We start from the raw sequence: 9,879 nt of genomic DNA on the forward strand, positions 1-9,879 counted from the left end.
AAGATGGATATGGATTGCAACATTTTTAGTGTTTCATCAAGCTCATTCCAAATCTGTGGCCCTCTGCACACAATACTAAAGCTTGTAGATTTTAGTTTCCGTTTTTTCCCAATGATTAGATTTCTATTCCTGGTGGTGTGGGTGTGGCTGGGAGTACAGATTGGGATGAGTTGACAGAGTTTGTGGTTTCGTTTATGGACAGTCTGATACATGACGCAAGCATTCTGGAAATAGTTATATTCGACAAGCCTCAGAAGATTGTGTTTGTGAAAGATTGTTTTAGTGGGGGCGTTAAACTCAGACCATGTTATGGCGCGTATGACCTTTTTCTGAAGTATCTCCAGCTTTTTTAGTTGGTTTGGAAATGTGTTACACCATATAATATTGCAGTATTTTAAATGAGGTTCAAATAAGGATTTGTACAGAATAAGAAGTGCAGTGAGTGGGAGATAATGTCTCAATTTGAAGAATAAACCCACATATTTAGACAGTTTGATTGTGAGATCATCAATATGTTTTTTAAAGTTCAAGAATTCGTCAATGTGGATCCCCAGGAATTTAGTAGAGCTGACTCTTTCAATGTTTTGTCCGTTAATTTCTATGCAAATTTGGTCAATGTCCTTTTTTTTATGGGACCGGAATACAATGTAGTATGTTTTATTGACATTTAGGGAGAGTTTATTGCATTTTAACCATGTATTTATTTTCGCTAACTCACTATTTATAATTTGTTCAAGTGTATTTGGATTTTTGTGGGAAAGAAACAAGTTTGTATCGTCAGCAAATAATACTTTATGTAGTATGGGTGAAGTATTAACAATGTCATTTATGTACAGGATGAACAGGAGCGGCCCTAAGATGGACCCTTGAGGAACTCCATAATTGATGGGCTTGTATGAAGATTTATGGTTGTTAATGGAGACATATTGATGTCTTCCAAACAGATAGCTGCGGAACCAGTCTAACGCCAGGCCTCTAATACCATAGTGTTGTAATTTATTTATAAGAATATCAATCGTAATGGTGTCAAAAGCTTTAGACAAGTCCAGAAAAATCCCAATACCATATTCGCCTTTATCGATTGCCCCGTAGATTTGATCAGTCAAGTCAAGTACTGCCATATATGTAGTGTTTTCCTTTCTGAAACCATACTGGGATGGGGCAATGATGTTTAGTTTGTTTAGATAGTTGTTAAGTTTATTGTAAACTACTCTTTCCAAAACCTTGGAAAGAGTAGGCAAGATTGATATTGGTCTGTAGTTGCTAAGATTGTTTTTATCTCCTGATTTAAAGACCGGTGTGATACGTGCTATTTTTGCTATTTGTGGCACTACTCCAGAGAGTATAGACAGATTGATGCAATATGTAAGAGGTGCAGTTATTATATTGGAGATGCTTTTCAGAATTTTACTTGAGATACCATCTATTCCAGCTGAGTTTGAATTCTTCATATTCATGATTATTTCATACACTTCATTGCAGTTAGTTGGATTCAGAAAGAAAGAGCCCAGGTAATTACCTGATAGATAGTCTTTAAACGAGGCATCCTGAGGCTGACTGATTTTACTGGATATGTTTCTACCGATAGAGACAAAGTAGTTATTGAAATCGTTGGCAAGACCATTATTTCTGATGATGTTGCCCATATTATGATCGTGGTCAGGGAATACAGGAGTTTTTTGGCTTCTGTTCAAGACCCCGTTCAGTACATTCCAAGATTTCTTGGAATCACCCTGTGATTCATTTATCAAGTCGGCAAAATGCTTACTCTTCCGCTTTCTGATAATATGTGTAAGTTTATTTCTATAATTAATATATGCATTTTTATTCTTATGGTTAGGTTCATTTATGTATCTTTTATATAATTTATTTTTATGCTTAATAGACTTTAATATGCCCTTAGTGATCCATGGATTTTGAGTAGTTTTTTTACATATGATTACTTTCTCAGGAATGGTTCTTTGAATAGAGTCGGATATTTCTTTGGTTAGAGTTTCAAATGCAGTATCAACATCACTACAGTCATATATTCCCGACCATGTCTTGGTCTGCAGGTCCTCACCTAGACGTCGTATGGTTTCTTCATTAAGTATTTTTAATCTTATTGAATGACGAGTAGGTGGGGGCTTAGCAGGGAGGTCAATGAATAATACAATAGGGAAATGATCAGAAATCTCAGAGAGTACAGTCCCAGAAGTAAGTGTGGCGTTTGTAAGATTTGTGATGAAATGATCAATAACTGATTTAGTTGAGTGAGTGACTCTGGTATAAGCATCTATTGTGGGAAAGAAGGATGAAGAGTGTAATGTGTTTATAAAGTCATTTTTGGCTGTATCATCCTTGGAAAGATCAACATTGAAGTCGCCAAGGAGGACACAGCTTTTGTTGTTATCATTTATAGAAAATAATGCTTCCTCCAGTTTGGACCTAAAGGTTTCGAAGTCAGCGTCTGGGGGACGATAGATTATACCAATCATGAGGTTTTGCCTGCTTTTCCCGCTTATTTCAACAAAAAGGGAGTCACTGTGGTTGTCTGCTATGATAATGTCATCACAAATCCTCACGTTGTATGTAGAAGAAATATATAGGCACACGCCACCGCCAGGTCTGCCACATCTGTTCTTAATCAACAACTTATAGCCATTTAGACTTAAGATGTCAGTGTATGAGCGATCATTCAGCCAAGTTTCACTGCAGCCAATTACGTCAAAGCTACAACCTGTGTTTGTAAGTAGAGTAACTAAATCATCATGATGTTTATTCAAGCTCCTGATGTTTAAATGCAAAAAGGAGCAGTTTTTTATATTTGTTAACTGTTTTAATTGTTCGGGAGTATACTGATTACAACTTATATTTCGATGATAGTCAATGCAATTTATCACCTCGTCTCCTTCACTGTCCATTTCATTAAGTGCCATGCACAGGGTACCGAGTGGGATTTACTGAGATCCAACAACAAAGACACATACTTAAGACCATGGACATATACATACATTCATCCATCCCAAAACTGGCCTGACAGACGTACACACATACACCTACACACTCAAACACACAAGAATACTCTGTAGACATTACCCGCTGTATTGTCACAGAGCAGACAAATAGACAATTGCTTCGTCCTGCCCAGTCAGTAGTATTCAGGCCAGTTCCCAAGCCAAAATTAGAAATATATGTATGAGGGAGGAAAAGAGAAAAGAGAAAGAGGGGGGCGAGTGGTGAGATGGGGGAAAAGAGAGAAATCAGTCATTCACCGTCTCCAGGTTCAGTGGTTGTCATGACGACAGGGACGCTGGTTTTGGTGACGTCATCATCACGCGCCTGTGTTTACAGTTATGGGGAGGCGGCATGTTTCAAGTTAGTAGACAGTTCTTCTTGGAGTTGAGAATTAATGTCTCCATCTCCTCCACTCAGCCAATAAGTTGTTTGGGGGTTCCTGTACAGTTTGCCGTCGATGTAAAGTTTGTCAATGAACAGTCGAGCGGTCTTTTTGGCTTTCTTTGCCTCGGCCATGATCGGGTGAAGCAGCCTCCGTCTATTCATGATCTCCGGAGGGAACTGGTCGCTGATGGAGTAGTTGGAGCCTTTGAGCTCTCTGCCCCTCGACATGACGGCAGACTTCATCTTTGAGTCAACGACTTTAGCCACAATGGGACGGGGCCTCCTCTGTTGGTCGGTCCTAATCCTCCCGAGGCGATGTACTCTGGATCCATGACAATATCATTAAATGTTGATGTAATCAATATTGTTTTGCGTTAGCTTTGCAAAGTGATATTTTATTTATTATTTGAATGTATTTCAATACTTATGTTAAATTTTGCAGTCCAACACCACCCTCCCTCCCCCCGCTCCCAGAGACTCTGGGCCCAACAGAAATCCATCCGTCCTTCCTTCCTTTCTCCAACAGGTACATATTTACTTTAGGATGCTTCATACAAGTTTTTGATGATTGTAAAATGGTTTTACTTTTACTGATATTTTTGTTTTTGTTTCTGTTTCATTCTTTGACAGTGAGAAGGTTGCAGAGATATCCTATGTCGCTGCAAAGTAAGAAAATAAGTTATTTGAAGGTATGAAACTAATTTGTGTCTCTGACTAGGTAATTTTTGTACATTATTTCTGTTTCTGTTCATCTCAGAGTTTGAAAAAATTATGATTGAGAGCATGGTGTATTTAATACAAATAGTGTCAAACGTCCACAATGTTGTGGAGACACATAAAACATGGAACTATCCGATTGCCTCAAAAGACGCCCTAATCTTAAGGCAATTTGAAATGAACCAACCGCAAGTACGACGGTCCTTGGTAAGTAATAATGCTATTTGCTTTCAACTGGGATATAATCCACTCTTAATTCATATCATAATTTCTGTTCATAATTTGTAATATACAGATTAGAACGCTGTCTAGGACTGGAGGAAAAACATTTGAGAGCATGCACCAACAAGATAATGGAAAGGTTTGAATCCACATACAAGCTTAATATATATAGCATACATATATTGGAACGGACAACAGTGGACTTCAACAATGCGGCGGTGCATTTTTTTTTTCTTTTTTCTCCCGTTGGGTTAGGGTTAGGGTTAGGGTTAGGGGTTAGGGTTAGGGGTTAGGGGTTAGGGTTATTTGAAGGTATGAAACTAATTTGTGTCTCTGACTAGGTAATTTTTGTACATTATTTCTGTTTCTGTTCATCTCAGAGTTTGAAAAAATTATGATTGAGAGCATGGTGTATTTAATACAAATAGTGTCAAACGTCCACAATGTTGTGGAGACACATAAAACATGGAACTATCCGATTGCCTCAAAAGACGCCCTAATCTTAAGGCAATTTGAAATGAACCAACCGCAAGTACGACGGTCCTTGGTAAGTAATAATGCTATTTGCTTTCAACTGGGATATAATCCACTCTTAATTCATATCATAATTTCTGTTCATAATTTGTAATATACAGATTAGAACGCTGTCTAGGACTGGAGGAAAAACATTTGAGAGCATGCACCAACAAGATAATGGAAAGGTTTGAATCCACATACAAGCTTAATATATATAGCATACATATATTGGAACGGACAACAGTGGACTTCAACAATGCGGCGGTGCATTTTTTTTTTCTTTTTTCTCCCGTTGGGTTAGGGTTAGGGTTAGGGGTTAGGGTTAGGGGTTAGGGTTAGGGTTAGGGTTATTTGAAGGTATGAAACTAATTTGTGTCTCTGACTAGGTAATTTTTGTATATTATTTCTGTTTTTGTTCATCTCAGAGTTTCAAAAAAATTATGATTGAGAGTATGGTGTATTTAATTAAAATAGTGGAAAACTCCCACAATGTTGTGGAGACACTTAAAACATGGAGCTATCCGATTGCCTCAAAAGACGCCCTAATCTTAAGGCAATCTGAAATAAACCAACCGCAAGTACGACGGTCCTTGGTAAGTAATAATGCTATTTGCTTTCAACTGGGATATAATCCACTCTTAATTCATATCATAATTTCTGTTCATAATTTGTCATATACAGATTAGAACGCTGTCTCTAACTGGAGGAAAGGATTTGAGGGCATGCACCTACAACATAATGGAAAGGTTTGAATACACATACAAGCTTAATATATATAGCATATATTGGAACGGACAACAGTGGACTTTAACAATGCGGCGGTGCATTTTTTTTTTCTTTTTCTTTTTTCTCCTGTTGCAGACTTTTCACCAAAGAAATAATGGCGCTTTTTAACATGCAGGGTGGTGGCCGTCATGGCAAGATGGCCTTCCGAAAGACTGCCTTCTTTGACATTGTCTTCTTCTTTCGTGTAACGTCAAATGTCAAATGTCCAACTCGGTGTCGCGTAGCCATGCCCGCATCTCTAGTCCTAGGTTGAAAAGGCTGGCTTCCGAGGGTGGAGCATATAAGGGGCAGATGTTGATTATATGCTCGGCGGTCTGCTCAGGGTCACCACACTCACATGCCGCACTGTCCGCCAAGCCCCACGTCTTCATTGATGACCCAAAGCGACCGACCCCAGTCCGTAGGCGGTTCAGCATGGTCCATTGCCGGCGTGGTAGGTCGGCTCCTCCGATGGCGCCATCTCCTGGGTCCCAAATGTAGCGGTGGACTCGGGAGGGTCCGGCAGACTCCCACTCCTGCTTCCAAGCTGCTGCCAGCCATGCATCTCTGGAGATGTCCTCAGAGGTGGAGTTGAGCATCGCTTGTGCTGCCTTGTTGTAGGGGTGTCTGGACTTGAGTCTGCTTGGAGGTGCTGGTGTTATTGTGGTGTTGTGCAAGATGTGCCAGTCATATTTTTGTGCCTTCCTGGCCAGGGCGAGGGTGGCAGCCTCCCGTCGGAGGCTGGCCGGTGCTATTCCAGCGAGGACCGGCAAGAGGGACACAGGAGTGGGTTTCAAGCATCCAGTTATTATCCGGAGGGAGGTATTAATAGCCACGTCGACCTTTCTCGCATGCGGGCTTCTGCTCCAGACTGGGCTGCAGTATTCCGCTGCAGAGAAGACCAGGGCTTGGGTGGATATTCGCAGCGTCTTAGCGGAGGCTCCCCAGGTTGTTCCAGCGAGGCGGCGGATCAGCGCGGCTCTGGATGTCACCTTGGCCTTGACTTCTTCCAGGTGTTGTTTGAAGGATAATGTCCGATCCAGGCGTACTCCAAGGTACTTCGGGGCTTGCTGGACCTCCAGGCATTTGTTGTCTACGCGCACCTCAAGTTCTCTCCTGGCTTCTCTGGTGCTAAGATGGTATGCCGCTGCGACTGTCTTTCCGACGCTGAGCTGTAGACGCCACCTCCGAAGGTATGCTACCAGTGTGCCCATGTCTTCATTAAGACCCTCTTCCATCGCCTTCCATGTTGGTCGGCTCAGCATGATGGCAAGGTCGTCTGCGTAGCCATACTTTCTCGATGTTGTATCAGGTAGGTCGTAGATGTAAACATTGAACAGCATCGGTGAGAGGACAGACCCCTGCGGTACCCCGTTCCTCAGTCTTCTGAGCCTACTGCACTGGCCACTGCTGGTCTGGAGGATGAAGCTGCGGTTGGAAATTGTCTCCATGATGAACTTCACCATGTGCCGGTCTGGTATTGTCCTCAGCAGCTTCAGGTGGAGTCCCCGGTGCCACACGGTGTCATATGCAGCCGTCAGATCCAGGTACACTACCCCAGCTTTCTCCCTGTCCTGGAAGCTGTCCTCGATGTCCTGACAGAGTAGTGTTACCTGGTCTGCTGTTGATCTTCCACAACGGAAACCAGCTTGTTCCTGTGGGGCTCGATGCGGCTATGGATCATCTTCTCCAAGATCTTAAATGGGACACAGAGCAGCGAGATTGGTCTGTATGACTTAGGATCTTCTGCAGGTTTATTTGGCTTCGGCAGAGCTATGACAGAGGCACGGCGCCAAGTCTTTGGGAGCTTTAATCTCCGGTAGCATGATGTAAAGAAAGCACAGAGCCAACCAGATGTTGTTGTGCTCTGGTGGATGACAAACTCTGGGTGGATGTTGTCACGGCCAGGGGATTTGCCTGGCTTGAGCTTGCTCAAGGCCTCACTGAGTTCCTCTGCTGTGAATTCTCCCGAGAGGTTGGAATCGACACTGGCCGCTCCCGAGAGGCCAGACACCTCACACGATATCAATCGGGCAAAAACTTTGTCAGCATCCGGGAAGCGGCCGTTCTTCAGGAGATGGGATGCAATGGCATTTGCTGTGACTGGGCAGCTGTGGGGTGTTGTATTTCTGCCTGTGAGCTGGTTGATGGTCTGCCACGCCTTGCGACTAGAATGGGTGAAGTCGACTGATTCGACGACTTCCGTCCATCTGGCCCTACGAGTGATATCCAGCTTCTGGAGTAGTGCTGCTGCAGTCATGTCCACCTCTTCTCTGGAGATAGCCCTCTGGTGATCGCACAGAAGGCGGCTGCATTCCTTGTCCCAACCCGGGATGTAGTTCCTGTTATAGCCCCGTGGGATGGTCTTCTTTGCCGCACCCAGGAGGACCTGGCAGTAGGCTGCATAGGCCGCATCCAGATCGGCTGTGTCTGGGTCTGGCAGGCCAGCTGACCTTCTTTCAGTCTCCTCAGCATACGACTCCCAGTTGGCCTTTCGGAAGTTCCATCGCTTGACGGGTTTCCCTGGTACCGGTTCCACCAGTGCTGGAACTTTAATGATGGATGGCCGGTGATGTGATCGGGGAAACCTATCCAGGATGCGTCTCTCCGGTTTTGGGTCGTTACTGTGGCAGATGGCGAAGGCCAGGTCCGGGTTGGTGGAGGTGTTCCAGCGTGCAGAGAAGAACGTTGGAGGCTCCTTGGGGTCGTACAGCAGCAGAGCATCAGTGTTGGAGGCCCATTCACTCAGCGCCACTCCATTAGGTGTTGTGTGGTTGTAACCCCAGTCTGTGTGCTGACAGTTGAAGTCACCTGCATAGATGGCAGGTGCAGTTGTTGATGGGAGTGATGTCACGGACAGCTCCGATGGTGGGGGTTTGTATACGTTGACGACTGATGTTTCCTGGATTTTTGTAACCAGCCACTCGATGTTAGAGCCAGGTGGGGATTGGCTGCTGGCTGACCAGCTTAATTCAGACCTGACGAACGTTGCCACACCGTGTTGCTTGCTGTAGATGGACCCAGCAAGATGGAACCCAGGGATCTTGAGGATGTTGTCGGATGTGCAGTGTGTCTCCTGCAGGAGCAGAACCGCTGCCTCGTTGGAGTCAGCCAGGTGACGCAGGACTTCGAGTTTGGCGGTTGTTAGGCCCTCGACATTGAGTTGAAGAACTGACAGGCCTCGGTTTTCGACGGTCGGGATGACTGCCCGTCCGCCGGCCCTGAGCCTGCCAGCTCGAGCTCGACGAGCTCGACGTTTGGTTGACGACATTCGTTTCACAAGTTGGTCTTGCGCCATTTCTTGCTACTTGCAGAGGAGGCCACGTGGAGGCTGTCGTCTTCTCCTCCTTTGACATTGTGAAAGGTAACTTCAAAAGAAATAAAAATTTCTATTGTTTTAGAATTGTGTCATGTTAGTGTGTGACTGAACTGGGTAATTGTCCCATTCTGACAGGAACTTAATTAATATGGTTTGTCTCCATTAAAGTTCTATATAGTCTGACTTTATTTCTTAATTACTTACAGCGTAACCCAGTCAATAATGGGCGGTGCCATTGAGCTAGGTCCCTTGAAACCATGTTTAACGTTAGGCTTACATTGAAATGTTATATACATCAAAATGTGGTCGCAAAAATGCCTTGAATTGTTTTTCTGTGGCTTAGCAAATTTCATGCGTCATCTAATATTAATATCGCAAATTTACCCTTTATCCTCGGTCTGTGTTTGCAGAAGCAGTCCAGGTATCGTACCCGGAGGCAAAGGAGGATTTGTTGGATAAATATATTGCGCTGAAACTTAAACAGGCCCCAGGGCGTTGTGGTGGGTGTCATGTTAAAAAATGAACAAAAAGTTGTTGTTTTCTCTGTTGAATATTTACTTTTTTGAATTTTGGCCTTTGTGTAAATAAAAATACATTTTCACATCATTTTGTTTTTGATAATGTTTTCAAAAATGCATTTATTTAGATTTGCAGTTAGCACCAATTAGGGTTGCAAAGGGGTGGAAAATTTCCGGTAAATTTCCGGAAAGTTTCCGGTAAATTTCCATGGGAAGTTAAGCTCGGGAATTTTGGAAATATTCCAAATTGGAAACTTTCCATGGGAATTATGGGAATTTATGGGAATTTATGGGAATTTATGGGAATTCATGGGAATTTAATGGGAATTTATGGGAATTGAGGGTAATTTAGTGGAAAGGTATCATATCTAAGCAAAAATAATTGTTTAGTTATAAGCAAAATAATACAATTAAAGCAGATACAATTAAAACAGATTTATG

General features: G+C 43.1%; 1 long non-coding RNA gene across 1 annotated transcript; it reads left to right on the forward strand.

Annotated features, from left to right (window-relative positions):
- The first annotated feature begins 4,000 nt into the window (after window positions 1-4,000).
- Window positions 4,001-4,576, forward strand: LOC133143008 (uncharacterized). The gene is made up of 3 exons (XR_009710339.1): window positions 4,001-4,047; window positions 4,139-4,305; window positions 4,394-4,576. It is a non-coding gene; the product is annotated as an uncharacterized LOC133143008 (long non-coding RNA).
- Window positions 4,577-9,879: the final 5,303 nt, after the last annotated feature.

This window comes from Syngnathus typhle, linkage group LG18 (assembly GCF_033458585.1).
Source record: "Syngnathus typhle isolate RoL2023-S1 ecotype Sweden linkage group LG18, RoL_Styp_1.0, whole genome shotgun sequence".
Taxonomy (NCBI): Eukaryota; Metazoa; Chordata; class Actinopteri; order Syngnathiformes; family Syngnathidae; genus Syngnathus; species Syngnathus typhle.